The following is an 18,046-nucleotide window of genomic DNA, read 5'->3' on the forward strand; positions in this document are numbered from 1 at the left end:
ATTTCCTTCCATGTCCTGACCTATGTCCTGCCATGAAGTGCGGAACATGAGCAAAAAGCAACAACCTGCATTGTATTGCAAGGATGGAAAGCAGGTGAGGATGCAGTTGAAGGTGATGAGGAGAGAGCTGTGCGACCAAGAGGCAAACCTTCCCCTTTCCCTTCCCTCTGTCTTTTCTCTCATGTATCCTGAAATGAAGAGAACAAAAAGGGGGACAAATCTCTTCTGCCCGGGGGCAGCACTGCAATAAATGCACTTCGGGACATACTCTTTAAAATATATTAGGTGTGTGCACCTAAAACTGCACTGCAGAAATGAAGCAGCCTTCCATTAATGGCTCCTTTGCCCACGTCACAGTAGCTCCTTTGCCTCAGACCTTGAAGCAGGTGGGAACACCTGCCCTGAGAGGAAGCGTTTGCAGCTCAAGCTCTTTCTGATAAGAGGGTAAGAAGAGATTTATAAATGTATTATACATACACATAACAAAGTACTCCATGAGCTGTTACTTTTATCTTTTGTTGGACAAGTGATCCTGACAGACAGGTCTATTATTCTTATCTGAAAATGCTTCTTCCATTCTCACTCTCCCAACACCTCACAGTGCAGCCACAGATTTTAATGGATTTGGAACTGGTAGCTGACTCAGGTCAGCTAGAAGGCCACGATGTCAGTGAAAAACAAGTGCAAATGGGGGGGAGAGAAGGGGGGAAGATAGAGAGCTGGAGAGAGAGAGCACAAAAAAAGACACTGGGCTCAGATATACAGGCAAAAGGATCCCACATCACGGGCACAGGATGCCAACAAGCTCCTTCTAACTATGTTGCATTAGGTCACAATGAAGCCTACAAATTACATTTGCTGTTTCACATAAAGTCAATTCTAGTCTTGAGCAAAAGATGATGCCCAACTCACCCATGCTTGAAATCAGCATTTATGTTAAATCATTGACTTGAGACTGTACTTCCTTCCACTGTTTGCGCTCTACTCTTGTATAAGCAATGAAGATATTAATTAGTGCCCTTGGCATAGCAGACCGATCTGTAAATGGGCACTGGGGGGGAGGGGAAACAGGACTATGTGCTGCCACCTCATAAAATGATAGGGGTCACTAGTGATGCAGGAAGACTCCCTGAGGGAGGTATTTTTACAGTACAGCTCTTGACTGGACGTGTTGGCCTTGCCGTGCCATCATTGCTAAAATAGTCTTCAGGAAAGCAACTAAACCAAATCTCTCCCCATCACCTTACACAGTCAAAGTTATCACCACAGAGAGCTATGGAGTGGAAAGGAAGGAAACTTTGGCCAAAGAGTTTTGGCCTGTGGTTTATTTTATTTATTTTTATTTATTGAATTAGTTAGACGCTTTCTCTTGCCCAAGGCAACCCAACGCAACTTACAAGCAAACACATAGAACTATAAACAGGGCTGAGGACTTATCCACACACCTGTTTGCCCAACCGCTTTTTCCTGGGGAAACCTGATCTTTAGTGCTGAATTGGAACAAGCAGCAATCAGGTTTTCTGAAGGTTGCCATTTGTTCCAATTTAGCACTAAAGAATAGGTTTCCTTGCTTCTATAGGTAGCTATAAAATCATTTCTTTCCTCTTTTGATAATGTTTAGAAGAAGCTGCTATATAGCTGTAACATAGCAAAGCTTTCGATTAGTTTGGACTTGTGGGAGGTCTAGGCAGTAAATCAAAGCAGAGTTGAAAAATGATTAACATTATTGCTAGCTTTGCATGCCATACTTACCATTTGTAATAGTAATTTTATCTGTTGCTTAAATATTTTCAATATTTTCCTTCTAACTAATTAAGCTTAATTAATCCCAGTTTACCATGCTGTAGTCTTGACATAGATTAGCTACTCCAATTTGTGGTTTAAGATTGCATGTTCATATTCTATTTTGTTTTTCCATGTGATCCTTGTAATTTATTTTCCTAGCACATAATGTTTCTTATATCTTACCGTTTCCTAAGATTCACTTCTCCATAATGTGGCTTTGGATTTACTTTTGATATCCTTTGTGCTTTAACTTTCAAAACGCATTTACTGGTTTTCTGCTAAATAAATTCATAAAAACTGATTTCAGTCTCTGGTCATTTCTGACTAACACCTTCTCACCCGTTAGGGCGAATTAAGGATTGCACTTTCACATTGCTGACCTTGGTTTCATTTTGCTGCATTTTGCATATTAATTAATTATGGGCTTTTAAAGCTACCCACTCATGAGCAGTGAGTTTGAAGATATAAATAGAGGCTTGCAGGAAAAGCCCTATTAAACTCTTGGATAGATAAACACAAGGTATTTACTAAGAATATAGTAGTCACTGCCTCGTCTATTGTGGCTAAGTTCCCCTCTGTGGAAGGCAGATTCTCATGTACATTTGCTAATGTTAGGACAGGTTTGTTTTCTTCTTAGTCCCTGACGAGGCTCCTTGGAGTGCAGCCGTGCTGTGAATATTTCAGATAGGCTCACTGCTCCCATTATGTCAAATAGCCGCACATTACTCTTCTTTATCTTCTGGCAGGCAAGAGCATCCATCTGCATTCGAGAGCACTTTTTTTCCAAAGGCATTGCTGAATAGCGTCAGATGCTCTGTTCTAGCCAGCTAGCTACCTTCTTGGCTACTTGATATTATCGCTGTCAGCCAGTGTAATCACTCAAAATCACACCGAGTTGGGTAATGGATGTGCTTTTGTGAACCCTGGCGCCAAACATTTGTGTACGTAACCTTGACCAAGTTTTTCTTAAAAGAGTACCAGGAAAATGCTGGGTACGTGTGATTAGTTCCATTGGCAATGAAAGGTTATGATTTCTAACTTCTTTTCAACAGATGACAAGGTTTCTTCCATCTAAGGAGTGATAATGAGTTACTGGGACTCACTGAGCACCTTCAGGAAGAAGGGCAGGATGTAAATCAAATTATTATCAATGCTAACAATAATTTCTAGAATGTAAGTGTATGTAATATTGCATAGTAAGCATATATAGTATTTTGAAGTGGGATTGTTTTATTACCTATAATCTTTCCTGGGATCTTATGGTGAAGGGTGGATAACTAATATTAAAAAATTAGCTCCCTATCTTTCATTATTCTACGTTATTCATTATTATTCATTTTTATGATTTAGCAAAAGTTTAGCAGTGGGTTCTATGGAGGGAAATACCATAACTACTCACTGTGATGATAATAAATTATTATTATTATTATTGTTGTTGTTGTTGTTATTACTATTATTATTATTATTATTATTATTATTATTATTATTATTATTATGCCACCCATCTGACTGTGTTGCCCCAGCCATTCTGGACAGCTTCCAACAAAGTATTAAAACACAAAAACCTCAAACATTTAAATAACTTCCCTGTACAGGGCTGCCTTCAGATGTCTTCATTTGGTCAGATAGTGACATTTCAGTGTTGAGTGGGGAGGTTTGAAGGTGGGTTCTAAGCCCATCTGGCTTAACATCCTTTGAATTCTCCATCCTCCACAGTCTGGAATCCTGCACTATCGGGGTTCTAGACTGAATGAAAGCTTTTAAATTCATTCAGCTGAATCCACTTGCAAGCCTCCCTCAGACCTTCCTATGCAACACATGAATCTGTAAGTGGGGTTGTTGTTGTTGATGATGATAAATAGGTTTGCAAGAATGCATATATTACTCAAAACTACATACAAAAATGTGTACAGTGGTACCTCTGGTTAAGTACTTAATTCATTCCGGAGGTCCGTTCTTAACCTAAAACTGTTATTAACCTGAAGCACCACTTTAGCTAATGGGGCCTCCTGCTGCTGCCGCGCCGCCGGAGCACGATTTCTGTTCTCATCCTGAAGCAAAGTTCTTAACCTGAAGCACTATTTCTGGGTTAGCAGAGTCTGTAACCTGAAGCGTATTTAACCTGAAGCATATGTAACCTGAGGTACCACTGTGTATTGGTATAAATCTGCACTAAATGCTGATGAAGTTTCATGATTTTTTTTTAATGTTACAAACTGATGTGGGAATATGGACAGCTGAATGGAAAAACTGAATGAAACTCAAATTGACTGATTCATCCATCGATAGTCAATGGTGATGGATTATGGGACTTGTAGTCCAACTACATTGGGAGGGTCACATGGGCTCCACCATTGCTCTCTAGTCAAAGGCAGTATGCTGTTGAGTAACAATGGCTGGGGAGCTCTAGAGTCCCCTTATTGTCAGTTGCACTGGACTAGAATGCCAATAGCCCTATATAAACATTCTGAACAGAAGAACAGACACATGGAGAGGAGGCTGGGATAGTGCCCACTGACCACACATAACCTCTATTCATTGATCAGATTGGTGTGCATAGAGTCCACACATGCATAGTGCACAGCAGGGATGCGGGTGGCGCTGTGGTCTAAACCACTGTGCCTCTTGGGCTTGCCACTCAGAAGGTTGGCAGTTCAAATCCCCACGACGGGTTGAGCTTCCGTTGCTCTGTCCCAGCTCCTGCCAACCTAGCAGTTCGAAAGCATGCCAGTGCATGTAGATAAATAGGTACCATTGCTGTGGGAAAGTAAACGGCGTTTCCATGCTCTCTGGTTTCTGTCACAGTGTTCCGTTGCACCAGAAGCGGTTTAGTCATGCTGGCCACATGACCCGGAAAGCTGTCTGCAGACAAACGCTGGTTCCATCGGCCTGAAAGCGAGATGAGCACCGCAATCCCAGTCGCCTTTGGACGGAACCATCTAGGGGTCCTTTACCTTTTACCCTTTTAGTGCACAGATCTCATCATTGCATGGAGGTCAGGGGCAAGTAAAAAGCCCTCATTCATTGATTCACACCATATGCCCTGGCTACAGCCCAGACCATGACAAGAGAGGCTCTTACGTGAGAGTAAGGAATATATCTTGAGAGTAAGGCAGTGAAGAGATGCAGACTCAGCAACAGATAGAGTCACAGCAGCCGCTACATTCAGGCTAGATGACAAGAAAGAAAAGGCTCTCCAGCTAGAAGCAGCAGTCCAAGTATTTATTGTAAGCTGCCCAGACAAATTTATGTTATTCGGCAGGATGCAAATATAATAAATGAAGCAAAAGCAAGTAAATAAGTAAACTGGCACAAATAAATGTTGTGAGCTTAGGGCATGTCCACACACACACCATATGCCACTATGTGTCTAGTTATTTTAATTTTTTGTCATGGATTAAAAGAGAAGCAATGCAAAGGTTATGTACTGAGTCTAATAAGAGATGAAAAGCTATTCTTCTGTCTTCTAGCTGTGACACCCACTACATGCTGAATAATAAGCCCACCAAATACCTGTCAGTTTACTGAACACCTGTTTTACATTCAAGCGTGTGAAATCCAAGTATATTTGAATGCAATAATTGGTGCCAAGTGCTTTCTTTATGATGTTGTTGCTTTTCAGCGAGCGCCTTGTTTTACCTGTCAGTAGCTTAGAATCACTCACTTTAAAGTATTGTTGGTTTACAAGAGGCGGTTTGGCAGCCAGGCTTTGAAAACACTAAATTACTAACATTCAGTCTGATCCACAAACCAACATGCTAGCACAATCATCATAATGAAGAAAGGGTTGTGCACTGGGGAAGTGGTTTGAGGATCATGGTTGTTGACTTCATTGTAATGTCTTCTAAGAAAGAAAGAAAGAAAGAAAGAAAGAAAGAAAGAAAGAAAGAAAGGTGATTCGAGAAACAGGAGCATTTGTTGTGCACCTGCGGTCTGAAGATGACTTAGTATTGGGTAAGAAGATCTGCATCACATGAGATATAAGCCAGGCAAAAATAAAATAAGAAGCGGATCTTTGAGTGCGCTAGATACATGAACATGATCAACAGCTCCTTTTCACATCTGTTGCAAATCATTACAGGTTAATGTTGCAAATTCAAGAGTGTAATAGCCTATTGCGCCAATTATGCCTATTCATTTCTCTGCAATTCATCTTATTTTGATTTCCCCCCCACCAGGTATAACATGACTAGCACAAGGCAACCCAATTACCTGGGCCCATAAAGACCTAGAACAAGACAGACATTCATCATTCCAGAGTCTTAAACTGTGTAACGTCTACAGGTATTTTGCAATTAGTAGCTTAATGCCACCTTTGCAGCGAAAGGCACGTGAAGCATTTATGCTTGTTTCTGGGCGATGCTCATTTGAATTGGTAGAAATAGAGAGTCCTTGAGAGCGCCACTGCATATGTGTCTGCTCACATATACCATTCAATAATATTTTGGCTTATTCATTAGCACACCGAGACACAATCCTTCCCCTGTAGTCGGAAAGAGTGTGAGAATAGCCTTGAGCAGGTTGCATTCACTGCCTCTTTCATTTCTCTCCTTTTAAAGCTGTACCTTCGTCACTGGATACTCTCACGTCCACATCCACGCTAGAGAAGAGTTTCAAAGCACAAGGGACTGGGTTGCGCATTGAGAGGGGAAAACATTGCGTCAGGGAAGGCCAAGTGACAATTATCTGGAAACTTATGCAGGTGGCTTCCAAGTACTTAAGCCGCCCCCTGTAGTCATTGGATAAACAAACAAGCCAACCTTGACATCTTCAGGGATTTTTTTTTTTTTAAAAGCGATCGGAAAACTGATGTATTTTGACACCTGGAAACATGCAAAAATAGAAAAATACATTGTGCTTTCACATGTGCCAACACATTAGGCCTATTGAACTGCATGCTGACAGCTTTTAGAGAGTCTAGATCTTTGAGCATTTGACCTTCTCATTCTTGTGGGATTTTTTTTTTAGTTCGTAGGTGGCAAGTGCTTCTTTAATTATGGATGCATATTAATAATGCAGCCGCTTTTGTACAAAGAATTGATGGGATGGTGGTTCAAGGATTGTACATTTTTCTGCTAAGAGGGCTTTATTCGTGGTAAGAGGGCTTTTAGTTAACACGATGGCTGTTGTTTCCTCCTTTTACTTCACTGGAGTATTCTCAGAATTTCACAAAGTTATCTATAAACGAGGTGAAGTCGTGATATTGTTACGGTGCTGACTAGCTGACTCATGCATTGAGTCCCATTTGAGCATATGCATGTGCTCAGGGTTTTGAAATGGAACAAGTAAATCAGATTTAATTTACAAAAGTGAAGCAGGCATTTCTTGGTCAACAACAACAGCTTGTGGTTTATGCAGAACTTCTTTTTCAGGTCTCTCCCCCCCACCCCGTCCTTCACCATGACAGATTCTATTCAAGCCTAAAGCTTGCATATGCTTTCACCAACAGAATTGGTCCATTAAATTGTACCACCTTTCATACATTTGTCAATTTCTTTGGCCCAATTCAGCTAAAAGAAATGGGTGTTTTAAAGGAAGCTGATATGTCTGATATGTTTGATTGCTAAAGCAGATTCATCTGATAATGTCAGTTTGAAAGCAATTAAGCTGTCAGTTTTTACTTGTCACGTAGTCTACATTAATCAAGGTCATTACTGTTGTATCCTAAAGAAATGTTATAAAACTGTTCAGCAAATTCAAATATCTTTTTGCTCCTTTTGTCCGGGCAAATATCAGCTTGGTACAGATTAGGGTAATGTGCCAAAGACAACATTTGGTTCAGGCCAATTTGACTTGGACTGTTTCAGGTACAACTCACTTTCACTTTGGGTCCAAATCGGCTCCTCACTTTAGAAACTTCACAGTTTCATGTTACTCCACATTGACTTATATAGGGAAATATCGCAGAAATGGAGGAAATCTGCAGGCCTAGTAGCCATTCTGAGCTTTCGGCCCTCTCTGCCAGAAAGTTCAGGGAAATGGATATAGAGTTGATTATGATTTAGCCTAACAACAACCAGGTTAGGCAGAGGGCTAGGTCATTACCCCAAAGTTGCCAAGTTAACCTCATGTTGGAATTAGGATTTCAGCCCAGGACTCCCTAGTCCAGAATATTGTTGAATGCCTATGAAGCCTTCATGATTCCTGCTTTATGTCTGCTTGGAGTGGAGCAAAATCTAATTTGCAACCTGTGCCTTAAATGAACTGTTCTCACAAATCAAATGTTACTATTGCATAATAAAATTTCACACCTTATCAAAAGTCTCTGCATATCACACGTTATAACAACTCTTTGTCCTGTCTTTAGTTTTTTACTTAAAAATGTGAAAAAGGTTATAAATCAGTGTTTTAGAAAAGTTTAGATTCCACCATCCTGATCGTGCTAAAAGTTAGAGAGATGTCCAAAGCAAACTTTTTGAAAATAATTCTGATAGTCCCCAAACTGCTACAGATCTTTTCTTCTTCTTTTTTTGCTCCTTACTCAACATATACTTCTCTAAACCAACAGAAAACAATCTACACAAATAAACTTGAGATTCAAACAAGCACCTGTTTTATATGTTGGAAAACATATTCAGAAGGTAAACAGACTTTCCAGATCGCACTGCATTTACAAAACCCTCATAGCCTCATTCAGTCTTTTCCAGAACAGTCTGCATGAGAATCACATAGTCTTGTTCAATTTTCCCCTGGAATAGATGTCCAGGAACCACTAAAGTAAAATAAGCCATTCAGTGAAAAGGTCACTGATCTTTGCTATTGTGTTACTGCTATGCTTCTAGGCACAGTAGTACAACCTCATTTATCTCAACCATCTGGAAGTTGTCAGGAGCCTATGTGGAAGTACTGTTTACATTAGTTTATACATTCACTCTGAATTTGGGTAACAAGGAGGTTCGAATAATCTAGATTTAATAAACCAAGGTTGTATTGCATGTGACTTGCTATGTTTCAGATTTGAATGTCTGGACCTCCTATAATCCCACCTCAAACTTTGCATCATAGTTGTCAGGGCTGGGCAGAAGGGGAGGAATGGTGGAGACCGCCTCCCCATCCTGACCCTTCCAGAGAGGAGGAAGAGGAAGACAGTATAGATTTACAATGGTTTGCGGGAGGTCATAGCTCAGAGGCAGATGAGGGGAAAAGCTGAGAAATAAGAGGAGAGGAGAAGCAAGCGGAGCCCAAATAGCAGCTGGCTGACACACTAGAAAGCATCCCAGCCCCGCCATCTACCAGAACCTGGCGAGACTTAAAAGTAGGAGAGCAAAGAGCTCAAAGACAGAGGGCACTTAGCGGTGCTTGTAAAGGAGGGGATGATGATGACGAATGAGGAAGTGGGAGAGAAGGTGGAGATTCATTCAGGACAACGCCATTATCCAAGAGGCTGGGTTCTATAGCCTCTCTCTGTAGAGTTTGAAATAAAAAAGGATGGTAAGAAACTTTTCCTTGTCTTTATACTTTCCTGGGCAACCAGTCAGGGGCCGCTGACAGCATCCTGACAGAGGTACAGATTTGTTGTCTTCATGAACAGAGTTGATGATGGTTTTGTCCCCCACTATGGGATTGCAGCCCTTCATAAATGGAGATATTTTGAAGACCCTCAGTAGAGCACCCAGACACCATAAGTGCTCATGCAACTACCAGTTGGGAAGTTTTATTTTGGATTTTGGATCCAAGTCACTGTAAATGACAAACAAATGAGATGTCTTCTCAGGAAGCAGTTATTTGATGTGACCTCTAACTTGCCACTGCAGAAATTAATTATAATTAGTAGTTTCAGTTATCAATAACTGGCCTATAAAGAGCAAGGCATTTCAACACGGAGAATATATCCGAGAGTAATTTGAATTCAGACAATTCCCGTCCTTGGTTAATTCATAACAAACACAGATTTCTCATTGAAGCACTGCATATTAATGCACACTTTGATAAACTAGCTGTATTACTTGCAAGTTTCAGAGAATGATTTATTCCTGTTTTTATGGGCTTTATATATATATGAAACCCTTTTAAGGGTTGGAAGCAAATTGCTGCAGTTATAAAAGTATGCTGGCATAAATTTTTAGACAGAGGAAAGAAATATGTGTAGCAATTTGCAAGTGCTATAAAGACTTAGTTTTATCAGATTTGAATATTACAGCTATTGCAGGAAAAGACAGCCTTATTCAGGAAAAGTCTATTTGGTTTAACCGGAGGAGTCCTAAACAGACTGCATGGGTAAGGATTTACAATTGGAGTTACTTCTGAGAAAGCACTCACAGCCAGGGAATCAACCTTCTGTTTCCACTTGCTGCCTCTGATAACAGAATGCCCATATTCTTGTGTTTCTGTTCATAGCGATCCAGTTTGAAATACAAAATATATGTAACACAATATTACAGTTCAGGAACTATAATATTTGAATTATCCATATCCTCCCCTCCCTCACATGTACTTTTGTCTTCTGGGTTTCTGGGGGTTTTCGTGTCGTTATTCTGTCTCTCACAGCTACAATAAACCTACCATTAAAATTATGGACTGGTCATTTCTTCGTCAGAGGGCAAACGGGCAAATTTAGCAGGGGATCAAATAGTTTCCCCCCTCACTGTATGCTGATTTTATGATTTTATGCTATTGTAATGATTGTTGAATGTTACTTTTTGATGTAGGTTGCTTATTTTGAAGTTATGTTTTATTATCACATTTTGTATTGCATTAGATTGTTATAAGATGTACATGTTTTGTTTCTTCAGTTTGTAAACCGCCTTGAGCATTGTAAGATAGAAAGACAGTATACAAATTAAAAATGATGATGATGAAGTTAGGGGTGTGGCTTGGGGAGAGTTGCAAGGGCCATATAGGAAGAGCTGAAGGGACACATCTGGCTCCTGGGTCTAATGTTCCTCACCCCTGATTTAGTGGGCGCTCGTCAATGTTAGTAATATGCAAGCTATTTAAGTCCACTCATTGCAGTGGGCCTATGAGTACGACTTAGATGCATATGGGTGGTGTAATGGTAGGAATTAGAGTGACCTAGGAGGCCAGGATTCAAAGCTTCATTCAGCCGCGAAGCTCACTAGGTGGCCTTAGGCAACTCACTTGTCAGTAATTCTGAAGATTAAATGAGGTTGGGGAGACCCATGTATGCCAACTTGAGCTTCTTGAAGAAAAAGATGGCATAGAAATGTAATAAACAAAATCAATATAATCCATTGTTATGTGTGTGTGGGGGGGGGGATGAATTCAAGATACGCTTCAGAAACATTTGCTGCAGTTCTTAAATAGTTTGTGTTTGTTATGAAAATAAAATGTGTTTACAAAAAATTTGATTTGCATAATGGATGGGAGAATATCTAGCATATGGTCAACAGATCAATGCACACTGTACTCGGTGTATTTATAGTATTGTAGCATTAACAATAGTGTTGAGTGATGACAGATAAGACTACATGCAAACAGTCTTGTTTTAACTCTGTAAATGTTTTTGGGAAATGAGCCATTTCTCAGACCTTTCAAGTTTGATCAAAGAAGGACACGTTTCATGTTTCACTCTGCTGCAAAAGTAATCCTGGAATAGCATAAACAAAAGGTTACAAAGACCATGTTCTAAATAACACAAAATTAATAAAGTACCAATTATCACGAAGAAGATATTTGTCAGATAATTAGTTTCTGCAATTTTAAAATAACTTTTCCTCAAAATAATTTTATTGGCTTCAACAAACAATTTGAAGAGAAGAAATGTACATCTAAAAATGGATCTGAATGATTGCATTAAAATAAACACACATTTAAGCCAAAATATTCTGTGTCTATTGGTGTGTTTTATTTATTTATGTTATTACATTCACATTCCACCTTTCTTCTGTCATGGAACTCAAGGTAGTATTCATGTGGTTCCCAGGTATTCACCCATCCAAGCACTGACCAGCCCCAGCCCCCCTTATGTGTCTTCAGACTATACCTTCAGACCTGTTCTACACAAGACTGTATCAACAGCCCTGTTGGATCAGGCCAAATGCCCAACTGGTCCACCATTTTGTTTTCACAGTGGCCAACAAGATGCTGCTAGGAAGCTCTCAAGCGGAAGACCTCTAAAGGAAGACAGACTTCTATTTCTGCTATATCCTGCTGGTTTGTGTTTGACTTTTAGGAACGTTTTTGAGCTACTGTTTCTGAGATTTCTGGTGTTTTTCTATGGTTTTAGGTGTTTTTCTATGGTTTTATAGTTTATTATATGTCTCTCACTTAGCTTGTAAACCACTTTGTGAAGATTTTGAAAAGTGATATCCCATTTGTTAAGAAAAATAAGATGCATTTGTCTGACATTGTATGAACACAGGCCATCTCACATTTGCAATTTCAATTTCACAAACCATTTGTGGAATCTTGTCCTTTGGTTGCCTTTAGGTTCTTAGGGTTAAAGTGCCATGTTCTGCCATATACACAGAAGTGGATGGCTTGGTGGGGCAGAAGCACCTACCTGACCTCCCACCAGGTGAATTCCTATTGTTTTCCACCAGGGGGAGTGGTGAGGCAGCAGCAAGTTCAGCTTGGTGCAAATGCAGCAGCTGAGCCAATCTGGCACTCCTGCTGAGGTGCTTGCACTAAACTGCCCTCTTTGCTGTTTTTCCCTTCTCTTTCCTGGTAAGCAGCAGCAGCAGCTAGAAGGTCAGGTAAGTGCCTCCATCCACTATGGCACCTAAGATCAAAACAGTGTTAAGTAGTCACACAGAATCTCTTACACAGTGGATTCTATGGTGTGACTCTAATGCACAGCTTGTCTGTGCTAGGGAACTACCAAGGTGCTCTACTGTCAATTGTTAAGCACATTTTAACCCCCTAATTGAACTGCTGCAATCTGTGTTTTTCCCCTATTGTCTTCTCCCCCTCTTGAAAATATCTGCAGTTTTTAAATATGCTCTGAGCTACTTCCATTCTGCAATGATGCCACCACATCATTGATGAAAGCAAAAGCCAAGGTAACGGCAGCAACAGGGGAGTTTGTACCAACTGGAGAGGTGCACTGTCTTGCAAGAAAGAGCAAAGCAAGGACACAAAGAGAAACTAAGGATAATGGGGACTGAAAATGCTGTCGCTGGTAATGTAGCCCAAAGAGGAGAAAAATGACAACAGCCCAGTTTTAGCAGAAACTGTGAAACTGGTTATAGGTGCCTGTTCAATATCAGGGAAGATCATTGGGCTGTTATCTTGCTGACAATCTAATTGATCTAGCATTCATTCCACTCTGTGATTACAGAAGTGGTCTGGAACTCATGCTGCTACCAGCAACCAAGGTAGCTATTATTCCATTTAAAAAACTAGAACAGAAATGAGGAAATGAAAATAACTCATGTGGATTGCGGGGAGGGTACCTGGTGCCTGTGGTTTATCAGACCAGGCACTGGCTGTGGGTACCAGGACTCAGAAGAGCCCCTCCCTGCCCTGCCCTGCCACATACTCACTACTGGGCCCAGGTGACGGTGTGAGGGCTTCCCACCTCCATCTTCCTGTTGCCTCACCTGGACTCTGAGAAAGGGCCAAGACAATCCTTCTCAGAGTCAGTTATTCTGGGTGATGTGGCCAGGAGATTGGCTGACTGCTGCTGTAGTTTGACTTGGCTGCCAGAAAGCTATCTTAAACATTATTTTTTACAAAAGATATTTTTTTTTTAATTTTAAGCTTAAAAACTTTTTCTTGCCACTATGGCAAACTGCCTAGAATGCCCAGAAGGACCCTGGAATTCTGCCACCTCTTAAGGGTCGTCTAATAATGATATTTTCTATAATAGAATCTTGACCATGTTCTCAGGAACATTCAAAGGTACTTCTTCAGATTATCTAAGCTTGGAAATGGGATTCTGCCAGTTAAAATCACAGTCAATGTGTATATTTTCAATAATTGGACTGAACTAATGAACATATTAGAGGAGAAATTGCCTAGAATTGGCTCAGCGCTATTTCCAATAATAATAAATGGATTACTCCTGCTCCAGTCAAGCTGCAATCAAATTTTATTCTTGTTCATGTATTTGAAGGCCAGTTGGACAATTACGGTAGCTTTTGGACTGTCTTAATTAATGATCCCTGATGAGGAATTTGCTCGTATATTGGTTTGATGTTGTGTCTGTTCTGTTTTTATGTGTATGGCATTTTTCAACTGTAATTTCATTATGACTTATAGCCAACACAGATAATATTTATGCACAATCCTTACAACTACCCTGTAAACAAGGGTTAGAAGTAAGGTCTTTGGCAAGAATTATTTATATCCCTATGTGAGAGGTGATGGTAGAAAGCAATAAAATATGAATGTTTTGAAAATGAAATACTGTGAAAGGAAAGATGAAGAGGACACAAATAATTCAGTTCAACAGATTTCAGCCTAAAATAGATAGATAGGTATTTGCAAAAGGCAGGCATAGGTAGTGGGAAAAAATTAGAGGATGAATAATTTTGCCAGGGCTGAGTCACAGGCAGCTGCCTAAGGTGGGCCAGGAGCTAGCAACCAGCAGGTTAGCCAGGAAGTCAGAGCTCAGAGATGAGACAAGACATCAGAGATGAGAAACAAGCAAAACCGAAGGGTGAGACAAAGCTGAAGAACATGCAGAAAAAGTCAGGAAGACCTTGTTACTCAGGTTTGGGTCCAGCACCAATAGGAACATTTTTATAGCCCTTCCTATTCAGCAGTGTCCAATGGCCATCTTTAGTGGGTGGGGCTAGCCCAGTGTTGGAATATAGTTAATGGTTAGGTAGGTGCTCCTAAATGCTGTTCAATGGCTCACTACACAGAGTAGTAAACACCCAGATGTGAATGTTCATTCCCAGTATGAGCCTTGGCAGCTCCTGGCAATTTAGCACCAGTGCTACGCTATTCCCAGAATATAGCTTGGTAATGGATCTTGGAGGACAATGTTTTCTTGATAATCTGAAGACCCATAAAATGCCATGTTAATGTCTGATCAGTAAATTACATGTTACAGATGCAATTTAATGAAAAGTGGTCATAGGGAGGGTATGCGATTTTGAGCAAAGGAATGGCAGAATTCACTCTATCATTTCTCCACTCAAAACTGCTCTCCCAGTACTGGTCGGGGAAGATGGGAGTGGGTGACTTGGAGCAAGAAAATGGCTAACGGTGAAAAGGGTGAAATAACTCCTTTTCTCTGTTGCTGCTCTGCTCACAGCCTTCTGTCGTGACTAAAGCACAGCCCCCTGCAATACTCCAAGAAAGACACAGGTAATGAAGAAATGAAGGCTGTTTCACTCAGAGGGAGGAGACCCTCAAGGGGGTGAGAACCCTTAGAAAATGAGACTTCCTCGTTGTAGAATTCAGTGCTAGATGAATGAGACAAAAGTTGTGTAAGTCAATACTGCCATCTCTTTATGCAGGTGGGGTGGGGCCAACTGCAATAGGATAGGCCTTTCCAGCCTACATAAGGTTTCAGGTGGCCCTATTACGTGACTGAGACAACCTCAGCTAGCAGGGCCCACTGGGAACTTCTAAGGATCCTGACCTGTTTAGAGAGACCTGACCTGACTTTGTCCAACCAGACTTTGTCCAGCTTCACTTAACTGACCTGACTTTCCCCAGAACTGACTTGACCTGCAGGTCTGACCTGATTTGGCCTGTTTATTGCTTCCTTTCCCTGCAAGCCCTAAGCCCCAGCTGAACAGAAGACATCCCAATGCTGCTTTTCATTTTAAAACTGCAAGGGCTTTGTTACACAGATTTATATATAATATGCATTTGGGAGATCAAACCTCTGAGATGTTATTCTGCAGCAGAACAAAGAGCCGTGTTGCAAAAATTGCTCATTTTTAGGTAATGAGGGGAAAGCAAATAGCCCAGGCCTAAAGGGCAACTCTTTGCTGTAGATTGGAAACATAATAAACAGGAGGAAACAAACTTGTAGTAAAAGGATGACTCAGAACTGAGAGAGGTTAATAGCAAGGTGCCCATGGGGTTTTCTCCTAACCCAAGGGTATTTAATATATTAATGAGTTGAAAAAGGATATGAACAGCAATTCGTTGAAATTTGCTGATGACTCAAAATGATTTCACTAGCCCATTGAGGATTGTGAGAACTGCATGTTCCATATACATTGGAAGACCTTTGCAGGTAAAGGGTTCATGATGCAGTCCAACAAGCACTTCTTGTGCATCCACCAGTCATGCTGTTGTTGCTTTCACTGGGACAGAGGCCACTGAAATTAATGGAAACAGGGCAGCAGCAGTGGTTTGAGGTGAGGCCTGCTTCCTAAAGCAGTGGTCATTGACTTGGAAGTAGCAGTTGGTTGATAAAGAGGATAAAAAGAGCAGTTCTATGCTCATGTGTCAATTCATGACAACTTTTCCTTCCAAGAAAGTATTGTGCACTTACCTTTAGCAAATTTGCTCAGGAAGTGCAGGTTCCCAGGGAGATTACAGAGGTACTGGAAAAATGCTTACAGACCCCCTTGAAATGACAAGATGACCTCAAGTCCCTACACCCACCAAAATTCTAAAGTGTCCTGAAAAATGAGACAGAAAAAGGGAAGCCCCTTCCACGAGGGAAGGAAAGTTTCAAGAGACCAGGGGGCAGATCTGGACACAACACTAGTTCATATCTCTTTTAACAAAGAGATAAGTGTGGTCTGTGGCCAAATAGATATAGAAAATCACTAGAGAAACAGACAAACAAAAGACTGCTTCACAAGTGACCAGAAATGCTTCTTCTCACAATATGGATTTTTGGAAACATCAGTTGGTTAGAAAGTGCACCACAAAATTCACAGAATAGTGAATCTTGAAGGATAGCTGTTCACATATTGTTTTGGGATATGCAAATTAGATAGGTTCACCTTCAAATGTGAACTGAATAGACTTTATCCCCCATTCTTAGAAATTGCCCTTAGAATGCTGTTCAAAATGTATTGCTTTGTCAATGTCAAGGCAGGCAAGAATGTGAAGGAGAGCCATTTTTAAAAGGTAGGCTTTGCTTTCAAGCTGCAGACATGTAAACTGCAGGATGCAAAGAGCAATGTAAGCACCATTGATGAAAATTGGTTTAAGAAGATATATTTCTTTGGGATCCAACCCCTGTTCTCTCTCTCGGAATAAACCACCACTGAACAATAAGCTGGTAGGATTTGCATGCGAACAAGAGTCTTCTATATGCTTTGAATGAAACAGTCTGAAGCGCCTTCACAAAACACTGAGAGACTCACTTAAACACCCCCCTGAGCATATGCAAAGTCGAAACTTAGAAATAGGCATAAGACACAGGAAAATAACATCTATTGTATTTCGGACTGCAAGGCATTTCAACTCAGCAGCGTTCTAGATAACTTTTTCTTCTCTTTCTCAAAGCTATCATGCTGACATTTGGTTGCAAGCCCCTAGAGAAGGAAACTGATAAATGGAGAAAAGTCCACAAATGGAGCGACGGTATATAAATGACATGGTTAATATGCTGGAGGAAGAAGGAGCATAAGGGAGAAAGCCCAACCAGACAAATCGGTCATTATATAAGGCAGTTTAGGAACTAGAACACAGGTCAGCCATGGAAACTGGAGGCAGGTGAATTTACAACCAGCGAAAGAAAATTGTATTTTAGGCAGCCTTTGTGAACAGCCGGTAATGACAATTACCTCAACAAAGGCCAAAAGATGAAAATTAATGAGTTTCTTTTAAAATCCATCTTCTAGGCTTTCTACAATTATCTGTGCCTTTTAAAACATTTTAAAGTCAGAATCGTAATAAGACCAGTGCATTAGTCGCAGTTAGGCCCAGCTTATTACCAAGCTTCTCTCCACTGGGGTGGCAGTTCAGGGTGCTTTGAGATAAGAACAAGGTCAGAAAGCTAGCAAATGGTCCATTGGGCTTCTTTCTCATTACAGTGGTACCTCGGGTTACATACGCTTCAGGTTACATACGCTTCAGGTTACAGACTCCGCTAACCCAGAAATAGTGCTTCAGATTAATAACTTTGCTTCAGGATGAGAACAGAAATCGTACTCTGGTGGCGCGGCGGCAGCTGGAGGCCCCATTAGCTAAAGTGGTGCTTCAGGTTAAGAACAGTTTCAGGTTAAGAACGGACCTCCAGAATGAATTAAGTACTTAACCTGAGGTACCACTGTACTAGATTCAAGTCCATATGCACAACTAAGGGATGAGCTGGAGTAAGTGTCAGCATCGCCCTTGAGCCAGTGCCACCAACTGGACTCATCCACTTCAGCCCTGACTGGGCTAGGCGAGCTGGGTAGCACTTCCAGAGACCACCTTCTGCACAGGAACAGGT

The 18,046-nt window shown here is 40.9% G+C and overlaps 1 long non-coding RNA gene across 1 annotated transcript in view; it reads right to left on the bottom strand.

The window, feature by feature from the left end:
• The window catches only part of LOC310676528, a 719,806-nt gene that overhangs the window by 39,811 nt on the left and 661,949 nt on the right, over positions 1-18,046 (bottom strand). The gene's annotated exons all lie outside the window — the stretch shown is intronic.

Source organism: Podarcis tiliguerta (genome assembly GCF_965153285.1).
Source record: "Podarcis tiliguerta genome assembly, chromosome: 4".
Taxonomy (NCBI): Eukaryota; Metazoa; Chordata; class Lepidosauria; order Squamata; family Lacertidae; genus Podarcis; species Podarcis tiliguerta.